Raw genomic sequence first — 16,871 nt, forward strand, 5'->3', positions numbered from 1 at the left:
ATTTTTAAGTGTACACATCTTTGACCTTCTTGGTTAAATTTATTCCTAAGTTTTTGTTTTTCTTTGATGCAATTATAAATATGATTGTTTTCTTGATTTCTTTGTCAGCTAGGTTTCTGTTGAAGCAATCTGAATTTTTTGGAAGTTTGAATGTTTCAATAAGCTTTTGATTGAAATGTTAATGTACATACAGAAGAGTGCCCAAATCCTAATTGTGCAGCCAGATGAACTGTGTGGCACACCAAGCTGCTACACCCCAGACCAAGCATTAGCCTCGCCCTGTGGCCTCTCCCAGGCACTGTTGTACTGCCCCCCAAAATATCCACTTTCCCAGTTCCTGACATGGATTTGTTCGGCCTAGTTTTGACTTTTATAAAATATAGCACGTTCTATTGAGCCTAGCTTCTTTGATTCAGTATTATTGGACACATCCATGTTCCTGTCTATGGCAGACGTTCATTTATTGTCATTGTTGAGTTCCATTATACAAATGTGTCACCATTTATCCATTGGTGGGTAAAATGGTTTCCAATTTTTGGTCGTCGTCCCATGGCCCTGAACACTAAGGTCTGGATATAGGACTTGCAGGTGTTCAGGGGCACACACACTTCTGCTGGAGGCTTCCTGGATGGGGTAGGGGGTCCAGGGCACCTGTACTCTGCTTCAGTGCTGAGGTTTTTGTGTCATGTTCTGGGGGGCGCAGTGGTTTGGCCTCCACCACCAGCAGCAGCTTAAAGAGTTCCTGCTGTTGCTCATGCTTGCTAACAGCTGGCTTGTTCAGGTTTTTTTTTTTCTTTTAGGTTTTTCAGTGCCTGTCTGGACTTCTGTTTTTATTTAGTTTAGAAGTTTGTTTCTTAGAACTTTCATTATTCTCCTCAAAGCCTAACAATGCATTTGAAAAGATCTGTTCTTTGTTGTGGGGTATTCAGTTTTGTAATAAGAGGGTTGTTAAAAGCATCAGTCTGCCACTTTGCTAGAAACAAAAGTCTCCTCGGCTTTTATTTTATATAAAATAGTTAATGAAATTTTGAACTATCTTACATGAATTTTTATTAAAATACACTTTAGTGCCCCTTGTTCATTCTACTCTTTTGTAAGAAGTAGGGTTTCCCTGAATTCTTGAATTTGAAAACAATTTGGGTTCCTAAACAGAGAATATGGAAGATTATTAAGATGATGTCTTTAATAATAAATTTCCAGACATAGGAGAAACTTTTTTTATATAGTTGACTTTAATAAAAGCCTAGGGCAAAACTTTGAATTTATTAACAGTGTTTATGAGGCAGTTAAGAATGTGCGTCAGCTCGATTAAACAGAAGTTGAGATTACCTTGAAAATTTAGTAGAGTATTTTGCCTTCATCTGTCATTTGAGTCTCCCTTCTTTCAGCCAGCCTTCCATCAGAAATAGAAAAAAGTGAAACTTCTTAATTAGAATCAGATATCAGGACACTTTGGCTGCTGATTGAAGGAAGAACTGTCCTTAAATCCTGAGTGGGTGGGGTGTGGTGGCTCATGCCTGTAATCCCAGCACTTTGGGAGGCCAAGGTGGGAGAATCACCTGAGGTTAGGAGTTCGAGACCAGCCTGACAAAAACAGTGAAACCATGTCTCTACTGCAAATACAAAAATTAGCTGGGCATGGTGGGGTGTGCCTGTAGTCCCAGCTACTCAGGAGGCTGAGACAGGAGACTCACTTTAACTCGGGAGGTGAAGGTTGCAGTGAGTTGAGATCATGCCACTGCACTCTGGCCTGGGTGACAGGGTGAGACTCCATCTAAAAAAAAATATCCAGAGTGGTTGATAGTCAAGATGAAAAAAGCTAGATTATTTCTGGTAGACTGGGAAACAACCACCTCAGTGGCCAAAAGACAAGGCCTGAGATTTTCATTAAAAGAAACCTTGGGCCTATTGATCTGCTCTGTTGAAACCCCATAATTCCATACCATAGAAATGGATGCAGTGGGTTTTGGGGGAGAGTTGTAAGTATAAGCTCTCTGTTCCTCTGTTTACTGAGAATTGTGGGTGTCCGCTGAGACAGTCCATATTTGGCAGATAGTTGAGCCCTGATTTCTCAGGCCCAGTGGATTCTTTTTACTGATCTTGTGGAAATGTCAACCCAATGAGATTTTATGCAGAAGTTTTAAATGCACATTGATTATAATTTGAATATGTCACAGTCTTAATTTTTCTTTTCAGCCAATCCTGAGGCAAAAGAAACATTTTAATTCACTGCACATTCCAAAAGCCTTGCAGAAGGCCCTGCCATTTAAGAACAATCCCAAGATTCAAACAAAGGCAGGCAAGGTACCAAAGGACAGGCAGAGACCAGCCATCGTACGTGAGGCTCATGAAGGAAAGGTATTGTTGCCCATGCCATACTGCACGCTGCATTTAGATGGGAAGAGAACACTATCAGCAGCACACTTCACGTTTCTACTGCAGTCTCAGTTATTCAGGGCATTGAAACTTAGGAAGAACCAGAGTCCATTTCCCTTCCTTTGCCTGGTCTTGCTCTGCCTGTGCTTTTGAATGGGGGTTAACAGACACATAGCTGGGGAACCCTTCTGTCTTGGTTAGCTGTAGAGTGTCCACAGAATGATGAACAGCGGTGTTAAAGGTAAAATGTAATCACACCTATGTCTCCATGCCAACAATGACTTCCAAGCACAGGATGCATTTTCATGCAGTTAATATTCATTTGGATCATGGGTTGCCCCTAGTCTTAGTGCTTAGGATGTGAGTGTACGGTGGCTGAGAGAGTATTTTGATGCTCACCGGCTTTTGTCCTTGTTAGATCCTCGCGCTGCTGGATGCTCTTGAGTACCGTGCATAGTCAGAAGATGAAGAAGGCCAAGGAGCAGTGGCACCTGCACAATAAGGAGCACTTCAGAGCCAGGCAGAAGGAGGAAGAGGAGAAGCTGAAGTGGCAGAAGGACCTCAGGAAGAAGCTTTTCCGAATTCAGGGGCAGAAGGAAAGAAGAAACCAGAAGTCCAGTTTGAAGGGGGCTGAGGGGCAGCTGCAGTGAGCCTTTGGACTGGAGGGACTTCCCTGGATCTGCAGAGGTAGATAGTTTCAAACATCACAGTTGGAATGCTTGTGAATGACAAGTTGGGCCAAGAGCCCAAGAGATGTCTTTACCCAGGCTGTGCCTGTGAGAGGAGGAACAGAGAAGCCTTGGCTGCTGGGACCCGGGTTCATTTTCAGCACCCGGGGCTGTCAAGATTTAAAGTGATATAGCTATGGTTATGTGGATTCTCCTACTTCCCTCTGCCTGCCTCAGTTTAATTATTTGTACTATAAAAATATCATTAAAATATTTTGTTGGTTGTGACTTAGTAGTTTTCACTAGGGATGAATGCCTGTCAATTCTTTGTGGAGAATTATTTATTCTATCACCTTCATGAGGTATCTTCCAGAAGGGACAGAAATATTCACTTGAACCCTCAGCTCTTATGTAAAATTTTAGAGAAGGCTGTATAGTATTTTTTTGGCGAGAGGTTTTGTCTGTTATTTCCTTTGATCACTAGCCCTTGTGGACATTTTCTATCTTATTTCATATGTTTTGCACATTAGTATAGTAATGAGGTAACAATAAGTACTTTTTTTTAAAGCTTTAGACCAGGAGATTGTTGTCTCAGGTGCAGAGACCAAGGAAATTTTATGTATCAGTGAGGTAGGCTTCCCATATGTTCATGCATTCTACCTGCCTCGCTACATTACTCTTTTTAAAATTAAACATTATATTGATATAATCAATAACTATTATATAGGTTATGTATTTTATGATTGCATGTTGATATAGTTATGTGCAATCAAATTCTATATGATGTAATCATAGAGTCACATACATTATATACTTTGCCCAGTTTCTCTCAGTGGTAACATTTCACACACACCACAATCAGGATATTGACATCAATACAGCCCACTGATTTCATTCACATTTCCCTGGTTTTACTTTTTCCAACATATACTCAACGTGTGCAGGTGTGTGTAGAAATATGGAACACAGCTACAGTGACTCACTCCTGTATTCCCAGCACTTTGGGACACTGAGGCAGGAGGATCACTTGAACCCAGGAATTTGAGACCGGCTTAGGCAACATGGCGAAAATTCATCTCTACAAAAAATGCAAAAATTCACCAGTTGTGGTGCTGTGCACCTGAATTTCCAGCTGCTTGGGAGGCTGAGGTAGGAGGATCACTTGAGCTTGGGAGGTTGAGGCTGTAATGAGCCATGATAGCATGCTTCACTCCAGCCTGGGTGGCAGAGCAAGACCCTGTTTCAAAAAATACACATATGTGGAACACTTCATGAATTTGTGTCATCTGTGCACGGGTCTGTACTGACCTCTGTGTTGTTCCAGTTTTAGTATGTGCACTACTGAGATGAGTGCCACATTGCCTTTACAACATCATAGGGGCCAAAGAGGGTTGGCAGGATTGTGAGAAGCTGACCTAGTCTGAGAGGCTTTCTAAAAGCCTAAACCTATCAGTGGGCAGGTGCTCAGTGTCGTGTCTCGTAAGAAGGGAAGGGATGTGAGAATCCTGTCAGGGCTGGTTCCACCTGGGAAGTGACAGCTGGAACATGCCCAGAACTTTCTGAGCAACTCTGGGTGTAAATGTTTCTCTATTCCTCAAGAGCTATTATGAATTTCATCATCTAGTATGCTGATAGACCTGGGGACTGACAAATAGCCCATCAAAATTATAAACTAATTTAAAACTAATTTGTTATATAGCATAATTGATACATTTTAAAATGCAAAACTACAACTAAAATATACAAGACACTCTAAGTCGTACCATGTTTTATAGTTAAGTAGTTTACAAGGTGATCAGCAAGTATCTTATACAACAAGCAAATTTGTTCAAAGAGAAGCATTGCAAATAAGTATTTATAAAAACTGTATAGTTTTATATTTTAGCCATAAGAGTGAAATTCTTTAGCAATGGGGACATAAAAGAATGTTTAAGCACAGTTGCAGACAATATCTGCAACTGGGTTCAAGCAATTCTCCTGCCTCAGCCCCCCAAGCAGCTGGAATTACAGACATGCACCACCATGCCAAGCTAATTTTGTATTTTTACTAGAGATGGGGTTTCTCCATGTTGGTCAGGCTGGTGGTGAACTCCCAACCTCAGTTGATCTGCCCGCCCTGGCCTCCCAGATTGTTGGGTTTACAGGTGTGAGCCACCATGCTGGAGTGCTATGTGCAATCTCAGCTCACTGCAACTTCTAGCTCTAGAGTTCAAGTGATTCTTGTGCTTCAGCCTTTCAAGTTGCTGGGATTACACGCATGCACCACCATGCCCAGCTAATTTTGTATTTTTAGTAGAGACAGAGTTTTTCCATGTTGGTCAGGCTGGTCTCAAGCTCTCAACCTCAGGTGATCCACCCACTTTAGCCTCCCAAAATGCTGGAATTACATGTGTGAGCCACCACACGTGGCTGGGAGTTAAGTATTTTACCATCTTTTTTCTCTCAGAAATTGGGCTAGTAACACTGAGGAGACACTTCTCCCCTGCCTGAAATTTCCTTTATTATCTTCTTCAAGTTGCAAGGGCTCTGGAACAGCCCTTGCAGAGCCCTGTTCTTGTCTCATTTTCTTTTGCATTACTGGCTGATAGTGATATGATATGCAAAAGCATTTGCCTGTGTGTTAAAATGTAAACATGGCAGATATTGTTTCCTCTATTCACAGTTGGAACTTTCTGCTCTACAATCCATGATGGCTGTGCAAGAAGAAGAGCCCCAGGTGTGGGAAGAAGAGCCCCAAGTGTGGGAAGAAGAGCTGCAGGTGCAGGATGCTGATATGGAGCCTCAGACCAGGAAAATACAGATTAAAGAAGACCTCATAAAGGTCCTTCAATATTTTTACAGATCATTGGAAATGTTCACATCTCAGATTACCTGTAGGGCATCTTCAGACACTATGCACACATTGAATCCCTTGCCAAGTGCTTATCAGTATCCCAATTAAAAGTATAGGCAGACTGTCTCAAGAGCATTTGTTCCTCTGCTCCTAAACTGAATAATACTTTTATTACTATTTTCATGTTTACACTTATGTTTTGACTTCTAGGACCTGAAAACACAACTGGTTATCTTGATGTACCAGCTGTGGAATGCCTGACCCAGAAAGTATTACTTTGGGAAAAATTTGCTTCAGTAGAATCCTAGGGTCAAGAAATTTCAGGAAACCAAAGACAACAGATAAGTCATTGGAATATAGACTGACTGACTCTCTCTCTCTCTCTCTCTCTCTCTTTCTCTTTCTCTCTCTCTCTCTCTCTCACACACACACACACACACACACACATACACACACAGTGTCTCACTGTGTCACCCAAGCTCGAGTGAAGTGGTACCACGATGGCTCACTGCAGCCTCAAACTCTGGGGCTCAAAAGCATCTTCCTGCCTTAGCCTCCTGAGTAGCTGGAGCCGCAGGTGCATACCACCACACCCAGCACAAACCTTGGTTTTCTACTGTAAAATAAACCATGGTATTGGTTTTTCATAAGTGGTATTTCCTTGGGAAACTACTCTAAAGTTTCCTACTTTGATCAGTAGCAGCTATAGATGCCTCTTTCTGATGTGTGGTTCTGTAAAGAGCAGCAGTTATTTTGGACACATATCAATAGTTATCTCTCACACTTGTAGATAAGTCATCTCTGTCTCAACTGAATCTTTCTCCTCTATCTGCATTTAGCCATGTTCACATGTCTCCCAGTTTAAAAAAAGAGAAAGAAACCCCTGCCTTTGCCCCAACTTTCTTTGTAGCTACACCCTGTTTAACCTTTCTTTTCCAACAGACTTACTTGCCTGTACTCCCTATCTCCATTAGCATCTCTCTCACTAAATACTCATCCCACTCCATTCTGGCTTTCAACTCTACCTTAAACAGCTCTTTGTTTGTTATACATAATCATATCTCATTATCTTTATAGGACTATTACACTCACAATGGCACACGTCTGTGATTAATGGATGTCTTTTTCCTCCACTAGATAGTAGGCTTCCCTTAGAACCTGAAACAGAGTCTTTCCCATAGAAGGTGCTCAATAAATATTTATTGAATGAATGAAGAATAGTGGTAACTCCTATGATATATGTTTCCCTATTGCCTGTCCCATTTTCCTCTTACTCCTTTCTCTTAGCTGCTTTTCTGTGCTTCTAGCTTCTCTCTCCTTTTTCTCCTTTTTGCTCCCATGTTTGAATTCTACCTTACAGGGTTTTAAAGATTAAAAAAATTGTGAATATGACATTGATTTGAAAACTATGCAATATTATCAAAAGCTAAAGTAATAAGATAGCAGGCTTTTTAAGTCATAGTACAAACTAATGCATTTTCTCATTTCCCTGGATGAACTTTGGCTGCATGTCTCACTGTGCCATTTGTGTATTGCTGCTTCTCTCTTTTCTCAGTTGCTGCTGATGCTAGAAGGACTAGTAGATGAACAGAGTCAGCTCAATGAGGACTTAGAAGCAAAGAGACAGCTCTCTAGCAGTCTGGTGAAGTTCCATGCCCATCCAGAGAGGTAAGAGAATGGCTATTTTTCCTTTTATTCTTTGTTGAAATTTTTATTTCTTTTACTATTGTATTCTTTTTATGCCTTTTCTTCTTCCTAAAGGGTAGATGCTTATGATACTGAACATGGGATTAAAAACACGGACAATGACTGGGACTACCCACGTTGTCATTTGTTTTATGGATTGCTCTGAGCCTCAGTGTCAAAATCTTAAGTCAGGAATAGTGCCTGTTTCACACAGCGATTGCAGAGATTAAATGAGAAGACAGCTTTGGTGTCTAAAACAATGCCTTGCATATAGTCAGCACTCAAGTATGTTCCTTTCCTTTTGTGATCCATGTCCTCTTAAAGGCTGTTCTGTTGTAAAAGTAATGCTACACCCTGTCTCTACTGAAAATTCACAGGGCATGGTGTGTGCCTGTAGTCCCAGCTACTTGGAAGGCTGAGGCAAGAGAATCACTTGAACCCAGGAGGCGCAAGTTGCAGTGAGACAAAATTGTGCCACTGTGCTCCAGTCTGGTGACAGAGAGACACTTTGTCTCAAAAAAAAAAGTCTGGCTATGAAGTGCACTGATATTTATTTAATATCATTGAAAAATATATATTAATTTGGATGGCTAATATCACCCGGAGACCATTGATAACCATCATGACAAATACATTTTCTTCTACCTCTTGATTTTTGGTCATATATATGATGGAGTCTTGCTCTTTTGCCGACACTGGAGTCCAGTGGCACAATCTTGGCTCACTGCAACCACTGCCTCCCAGATTCAAGTGATTCTCCTGTCTCAGCCTCCTGAGTAGCTGGGATTACAGGTGCATACCACCATTCCTGGCTAATGTTTGTATTTGTATTTATTTACTTTATTTATTTCTATATTTGAGACAGACTTGGATTTATGTATTTATCTATCTAGCTATCTAATTATTTAGAGACAGCCTGACATTTACCCATTTATTTATTTAGATCAAGGCTGACAACATTTATTTATATACTTATGTATGTGTGTGCAGGCTTGCATTTATTCATTTTCTTAACTATCTGTAGAATGATTTAGAGGCTGGCTCGCATTTCTTGATTGATTGATTGATTTTAGACAGATTCTTTCTCTCTCTCCAGGCTGGAGTGCAGTGCCACAGTCCTGGCTCCCAGGAACCTCCCCCTCTTTGGTTCAAGTGATTCTTCTGCCTCAGCCTCCCTTGTAACTGGGACCCTAGGTGTGTGCCACCATGCCTGGCTAATATTTTTGTATTTTTAGTAGAGACCAGGTTTCTCCATGTTGGCCAGGATGGTCTTGATCTCTTGACCTCGTGTTCCAACTGTCTCAAACTCCCAAAGTGCTGGGTTACAGGACTGAGCCATCTTGCCTGGCCTTTATTTATTTATTTATTCATAATTACAGATTTATTTACTTAGAGGCAGGAAGGCTGGCTTGCATTTATTTATTGAGATTTTCATTTATTTATTTAATTATTTTCATCTTATTATTTTTTTAAATAGCGACAGGGATTCTTTCAGCATTTTGGCCAGGCTGGTCTTGATGTCCTGACCTCAGGTGATATAGCCAGCTCAGGCTCCCAGTGGGTGGGGAATTAAAAACATAAGCCACCAAGTGGGGTTTCTTGTTTATTGATTTGTTTATCTATCTGTTAATTGATTTATTTAGAGGCAGACTTGCATTTATTTGTTTGCTTATGTACTTATGGAGAAGCAGGTCTTATTTATTTATTTATTTATTTATTTGGAGGCAGGCTTGGATTTATGTATTTATCTATCTAGCTATTTAATTATTTAGAGGCAGGCTCACGTTTACTCGTTTATCTTATTTAAACCCAGGCTCACAACATTATTTTTATACTTACGCATTTGTGTGCAGGCTTGCATTTATTCATTTTCTTAACTATCTGTATAATGATTTAGAGGCAGTCTTGCATTTATTTACTTATTTACTTTTTTCTTTCTTTTTTTTTTTTAAAGATGGGGTTTCACCATATTGGTCAGGCAGGTCTTGAACTCCTGCCCTCAAGTGATCCACCTGCCTTGGCCTCCAAAGTGCTTGGATTACAGGCATGAGCCACTACGCTTGGCCGATTTGTTTATTTTAGACGGGGTCTTGCTCTGTCACAAGGCTGGAGTGCACTGGCCCAATCTTGGCTTATTGCATCCTCTGCCTCCTGAGTTCAAGCAATTCTTCCTCCTCAGCCTCTGGAGTATCTGGGACCCCAGGCGAATGCCACTGAGCCTGGCTAATATTTTTATATTTTTAGTAGAGGCGGGGTTTCACCATGTCGGCCAGGATGGTCTTGATCTATTGACCTCCTGATCCACCCTTCTTGGCCTCCCAAAGTGCTGGGATTACAGGACTGAGCCATCTCGCCAGCCTTTATTTACTTATTTACTTACTTAATTATTTATTTACTTAGTGGCAGGTAGGCCATTCTTGCTCTTGTTGCCCAGGCTGGAGTGCAATGGCATGATCTCAGCTCACTGCAACCTCCACATCTTCAGGTTTAAGTGATTCTCCTGCCTCAGCCTCTTGAGTAGCTGGAATTGCAGTGATATGCCACCATGCCAGCCAATTTTGTATTTTTAGTAGAGACAGGGTTTCTCCTTGTTGGTCAGGCTGGTCTCTAACTCCTGACCTTAGGTGATCCACTCAACTTAGCCTCCCAAAGTGCTGAGATTACAGGCATGAGCCACCATGCTCGGCCTAAATAACATGTGTTTAAAGGTCACATTATCCTACAATATCCATTTTTCTTGCATATTTAGGAAATTGAATTTTTTTTTTACTAAAACATGCTGACATGTGGGAAATAGGATGCAAAATGTACAGAAATGTTTTAGACATAGTTCGAGGTTTCCAAAAGATTTTGTGCTAGGGAGGCTGCTTGCTACAGGCTCCCAAAGCTCTGGCAGGACATAGGATTCATCCTCCCTCAGCAGAGGCCATGAGGTGAGAAGCCCTGGGGAGCACCTGAGCTTTGGGCTATTAGCATAGAGTGTTCAGGTCTTTATAGTTTGAACCTGCGACACAGAGAGATCACGGGTCTCTGGCTTCCTGTGACCTTTGCCTTCTTTGCCAAAAGAATATATGACCCTCCGAAGCAAGAAACTTGAGGGCATGAGTCACCCCAGCCCTGGCATCTACCCAGAACATGAGAAGGAAGGAACAGTGGTCCTCCAGTGACATCGCAGGGCTGGCACAGGCAGTCACTGCCCTGTGTGGATCACCCTCTGTATTGGGCAACCTGAACCCCATCTGTGGAAATGTGAGGAAAAAAATACAAAGATCTTTATGTGAGCACTGAGAAGGCAGATGCAGCAGAAACCTCTAGGAGGTAACTACCCAGTCTCGGACCTATGGTGGAGAGACAGCATGTTGGTGATCATGTTTACTTACACTCAGGTCCCCAGGTAGCACTATGACCTCCTCTGTGGCTCTGAAAAGGACGATTTGGAAGGAGTTTATCACAGCTAATATTTAACAAGCCCCTACTATTTGCCAAATCACTCACCCCTGGAAACAACCTAAGGAGCTAGGGATTCTTATTATATGTCTTTTATAGAGAAGGACACAGAGACGTAAAGACATGAATTATCTTGCCCACATCACTCAGCTAATAAGTGGTGAAGGCCAAATAGAACCTAAACAGTGTGGCTGCAGAGCCCATATGCATTAAACAAGTGTTTATTGAGTATCTGCCATGCACAAGGCCTTGTGGATTAAATATAGTTATGATTAATAATATAGCAATGAAAAATCACTGACACTTTTTGGACGTAACATTTTCTTTTTTGTAGGTTTCTGGCACAGAACTGTGTATCCAATAATAGTGAAATTGATCCCACTAGTTATGACAGAAATGATGATACATTTAAATGAGTTGGGAGTTTTAGAATCCTTGACAGAAACTAAATGAGGAATAAAATTGTTTCCATTTCACACAAAAGAAAACTGAAATGAAGAGGGGTAAATTAATTTTGCATGCCATGAAGTCAAAATTCCAAGTACAGGAATTTGAACTTGGTTCTGACCTTTTCTGTGGCCCCCATGCTCCTGACCACTATAGACTCAAGCATCACCAAACTTCTTAAAAATTTAATTATCTGATAGATTGGCCCTCACCATGAGCTTCCATTCCTGTTCTGTAGGTGGTGAAGCCCTTTATTGTCCTGACCCCACAGTTCCTGTCCCATGACCAGGGTCAGCTCACCAAGGCACTGCAGCAGCACGTAAAGTCAGTGCCATTTCTCATGTGAGTACCTGAGGAAGGTGAGTTAGCACAGAAAGATGGGGCCTGGTGCACTTGAACAGTTCCTGGTCTCGGCTGCCCCACGTCTCACAGAAGGCCATGCTGGGAGAAGTGTAGGCAGTCACAGTAGTGGCTTTTTCCTCCTTTTTACTTCAATTCAAGTGGCTTAAGGATGAAGTAGAGTAGTTGAATTATTTGGATATAAACTGCTGTCTTGGTCAGAAAGTCAAAAAGAATTATTGCTGGCATGTTAACCTAAAGAAAAACAACCAGACAAGTGCCCAGCGGTACTTCAAAAGGCTACTTATTATCCTGCAAAATTTAGGCAGGAGTTGTGGCTCATGCCTATAATCGCAGCACTTTGGGAGACTGAGTCAAGACGATCACCAGAGGTCAGGAGTTCAAGACCAGCCTGACTAACATGGAGAAACCTTGTCTTTACTAAAAACACAAAATTAGCCAGGCATGGTGGCAGGTGGCTGTAGTCTCAGCTACTCAATAGGCTGAGGCAGGAGAATCACTTTGGACGTGGGAGTCAGAGGTTGAAGTGAGCCGAGATTGCACCACAGCACTCCAGCCTGAGTGACAGAGGGAGAGTCTGCCTTAAAAAAAAAATTTTTGCAAAATTTGCAACGGAAATCAAAATCAGCAGCTTCTAAATTATCTTTAACATGATTCATAGTTAGAAATGGATTTTATATTTTATATATATAGTTCTACATTTTTGAATAAAATAGTAAAATTTATTATACAAGTAATACTTTTTTAATTCTTCATTTATTTGAATGCTTTGTGCAATCTACAAAAAGTATAATAGTAATTAAATTATTTACTAAACATTATCTTGTCATTTAAAATGATTTCATAAATGATCTCTTGTTTTTGAGATTTTATATGTGTGTGTGAATATATATATTTTTTTTTCTTTGCATTTTTTTTCTTTTGAAAGAGTGTCTCTGTTGCTTAGGCTGGCATGCAGTGGCACAGTCTTGGCTCACTGCAGCCCCTGCCTCCCAGGTTCAAGTGATTCTTCTGTCTCAGCCCCCCAAATAGCTGGGACTACAAGTGTATGCCACCACATCTGGCTAATTTTTGTATTTTTCATAGAGATGAGGGTTGTACCATATTGGCCAGGCTGGTCTCAAACTCCTGATTAATGATCCAACCGCCTTGGCCTCCCAAAGTTCTCGGAGTACAGGCATGAGCCATTGTGATGGGTCTGAAATAAAAAAAAATTTCACAATGTGCTATTAAGAGAAAAACACTAGATATAAAAAAAATTCATAGTTTTTTTTTATCTGTTTAAAAATAATGATTGAAAGAATACATATGGAAGATGGCACGGTAGGAGCAAATCAAAATTGCAGCTCTCAGTGAAGACACAGAGGGTGAGTTCAATCTGCCTTTCCAGATGGATCTCTGTTGCCCACAGAACAAGCATATTCCCAGCTGTAGGAGAAACACGGGATGCCAGCACAGCTGTTAAGGCTTGCATGGATGTTTTGGCCGATGCCACAGTGCAGTGGCACTCTGCACAGAATGCACTGGTCGGGATGCCCTGTTAAGCCAGCAATCTGAGATGTGGGAGGGCAGATTAGCATATCCATCTGATTAAACAGGACTTGGACAGTGAGCCAGAGCAGGAGATTACCAGGAAGAGACGTTTAATCTGGCATGGTGGGTCACTGCATGGGAAATCACACAGATCCCAGTGCCATATCAGCAGCCAACTGAAACACCTGGGAGAGAGACAACCATTCTACTTAAAAAAATAAAAAGAGGGCTCTGAGACAGGGAGCCATGTGAACAGGCTCGGTGGGTCCCAACCCCACAGGGACAAACAAAATGGCGATTCAAAACACCTGGGGTTGAGAATTTCACTGCGAGCACAGCTGAACCCAGGATGGTGCAGCTCAGGACGGTGCAGCTCAGTAGAGGAGGGGTGTCTGCCATTATTGAGGTATACCGCCCCTACTGAGGTACACTCCCATTGCTGATGCAGCCTGCCATTGCCAAGGCAACGCGCCATAACAGAGACATTCTGCCAACAATGCAGAGCCTGCGGCAGCAGAGCGGAGCCTTGACAGGCAAATAGTGACTAGGCTGCCTCCTTGCTGGGCAGGAAGGTGCAATGGATACTCACAAAAAAAGCCTTAATTCCCCGAGACACAGCATCTTAGGAAAAAAGGGGGTTTTATGAGTTCTGCTGCAGCAGACTTAAACGTACTGGCCTAACCGCTCTTAATGATCAACGGAGCTCATAGCTCAGCACTTGAGCTCCTATAAAGTAACGACCACCTCCTCAAGCAGCTCCCTGACCCCTGTATATCCAAAAAGTTACCTCAAAAAGGACTGATCAGACTGACATGTGGCGGGCATTACTCTGGGACAAAGATAGCAGAAGAAGAAACTGGTAGCACCCCTCACTGTTTTGCAGCTGCTACAGGTATACTCCAGACAAGCAGGGCCTGGAGTGGCCCTTAGCAGTCCTACAGCAGAGGGGCTAGACTGTAAGAAGGAAAACTAAGTAACAGAAATACTTCATCATCAACAATCTGGGCACCCACTCAGAGACTCAATCGAAAAGTCAGCAACTACTCAGACGACAGGTGGATAAACCCGCAAAGATGGGAAGAAACCAGTGCAAAAAGGAGGAAAACACCGAAAACCAAAAGACCTCGCCTCCTACAAAAGACCAAAACTCGTCACCAGCAAGGGAACAAAACTGGACGGAGAATGAGTGTGATGAAATGACGGAATCAGACTTCAGAAGGTGGGTAATGAGAAACTTCCATGAGCTAAAAGAACATGTTCTAAATCAATGCAAAGAAACTAAGAACCTTGAAAAAAGAGTTGAATAAAGATTCGAGGAAATGATAACAAGAATGAATAACTTAGGAATATGAATGAATTGAAAAAGCTGAAAAACACAACACGAGAAGTTCGTGAAGCATGCACAAGTTTCAATAGCCGAATTGACCAAGCAGAAGAAAAAATATCAGAAGTCGAAGATCATCTCAATGAAATAAAATGAGAAACCAAGATTAGAGAAAAAAGATCAAAAAGGAATGAACAAAGTCTCCAAGAAATGTGGGACTATGTGAAGAGACCTAACCTACGTTTGATACGTATACCAGAATGTGACGAAGAGAAAGAATCCAAGCTGGAAAATAGTCTTCAGGATATTACTCAGGGAAATTTCCCCAACATAGCAAGGCAGGCCAATAGTCAAGTCCAGGAAACACAGAGAACACCTCTAAGATATTCCACAAGAAGAGCAACCCCAAGGCACATAATCGTCAGATTCACCAGGTTTGAAATGCAGGAGAAAATACTAAGGGCAGCCAGAGAGAAAGGTTGGTTACCCACAAAGGGAAGCCCATCAGACTCACAGCAGATCTCTCGGCAGAAACACTACAAGCCAGAAGAGAGTGGGGGCCAATATTCAACATCCTTAAAGAAAAGAACTTTCAACCCAGAATTTCATATCCAGCCAAACTGAGCTTCATAAGTGAAGGAGAAATAAAATCCTTTGCAAACAAGCAAGTACTCAGAGATTTTGCTACCACGAGGCCTGCTTTACAAGAGCTCCTGAAAGAAGCGCTACACATAGAAAGAAACAACCAGTACCAGCCATTCCAAAAACATACCAAATGCTAAAGAGCAACAACAAAATGAAGAATCTGCATCAACTAATGGGCAAAATAGCCAGCTAGCATCAAAATGGCAGTATCAAATTCACACATAACAATATTAACCCTAAATGTAAATGGGCTAAATGCACCAATCAAAAGACAAAGACTGGCAAACTGGATAAAAAACCAAAACCCGATTGAAGCTCTCACTGGATGTGCAAAGAGGGTGAGTTGGGGACACATTTCCAGATTGATCTTAGTTGCCCACAGAACGGGGAAATTCTAAAAGAGACATGGGATGCCAGGCAACTAAAAGAGACATGGGATGCCAGGCAGAGGTTTTGGCTGGTGTAGCTGGCAGCCGGTGCGGCTGCGGCCCACGCCGGAGCGCAGAGGTGCTCTACAGTGCTCCATACAAAAGCGCACTGTTACGGGTGCCCTGTTGAACCGGCAAACTGAGACATGAGAGGGCTGAACTTGAGACTGAATGGGACTTGGACAGTGAGCCAGCCCAGGAAATCCCAGGGACACAGAGTTTGGGATGGCGCAGTGTGACAAACAAAACGGCCATTCCAAACGCTCCCAGTGAGGATGTTCCCTTAAAATGCAGCTCCGTGGGGGAGGGTCGTCCGCCATTACTGAGGCAATCAGCCCCTACTGAGGTACACATCCATTGCTGACGCAGCCTGCCATTGCCAAGGCAACCCAGTACAACAGAGAGACTCCGCCGCAGGGCATAGCCCGTGGCAGCAGGGTGGAGACCGCAGCAGAAGGGCAGAGCCTGCAGCAACAGGGCGAACCTCACACCAGCGGGGTGGAGCCTCGGCAGGCAAATAGTGACTAGACTGCCTCCTAGCTGGGCAGGCCAGCACAGCGGACACTCAAAAATAAAGCCCAACCCCTTCAGAAAGAGCAGCTGGGAAAAAAAGGGTTTTTTTTTTATGATTTCTGTTGCAGCAGAATTAAACATAGCAGCCTAACAGCCCTGAATGAACAATAGAGCTCACAGCTCAGCAATTGAGCTCCTATAAAGTACAGACTGTCTCCTCAAGCAGCTCCCTGACCCCTCTGTATCCAAAAGACTGACATTTGGCAGGCATCATTCTAGGACAAAGATAGCAAAAAAAGTAACTGGTAGCACCCCTCACTGTTCCGCAGCTGCTATAGGTGCACCCCAGACAAGCAAGGCCTAGAGTGGACCTCAACAGTCTTACAGCGAAGGGGCTAGACTGGTAGAAGGAAAACCAAGTAACAGAAATACTTCATCATAAACAATCTGGGTGTCCATTCAGAGACCCAATAAAAAAGTCAGCAAATACACAGACAACAGGTGGATAAATCCACAAAGATGGGCAGAAACCAGCGCAAAAAGGAGGAAAACACCCGAAACCAGAACACCTCGCCTCCTAGAAAGGACCAAAACTCCTCACCAGCAAGGGA

The 16,871-nt window shown here is 42.4% G+C and overlaps 1 pseudogene across 1 annotated transcript in view; it reads left to right on the forward strand.

Moving 5' to 3' along the window:
• LOC100895136 (ribosome biogenesis protein BMS1 homolog) overlaps positions 1-16,871 on the forward strand; it is a 95,927-nt pseudogene that overhangs the window by 36,077 nt on the left and 42,979 nt on the right. The window contains exons 15-21 of the transcript XR_013520434.1: positions 2,197-2,358; positions 2,795-3,063; positions 5,707-5,865; positions 6,088-7,545; positions 7,639-7,848; positions 8,660-8,757; positions 11,696-11,799. The product of XR_013520434.1 is annotated as a ribosome biogenesis protein BMS1 homolog (transcript). The remainder of the gene's footprint in view (positions 1-2,196; positions 2,359-2,794; positions 3,064-5,706; positions 5,866-6,087; positions 7,546-7,638; positions 7,849-8,659; positions 8,758-11,695; positions 11,800-16,871) is intronic.

This window comes from Callithrix jacchus, chromosome 7, assembly GCF_049354715.1.
Source record: "Callithrix jacchus isolate 240 chromosome 7, calJac240_pri, whole genome shotgun sequence".
Taxonomy (NCBI): Eukaryota; Metazoa; Chordata; class Mammalia; order Primates; family Cebidae; genus Callithrix; species Callithrix jacchus.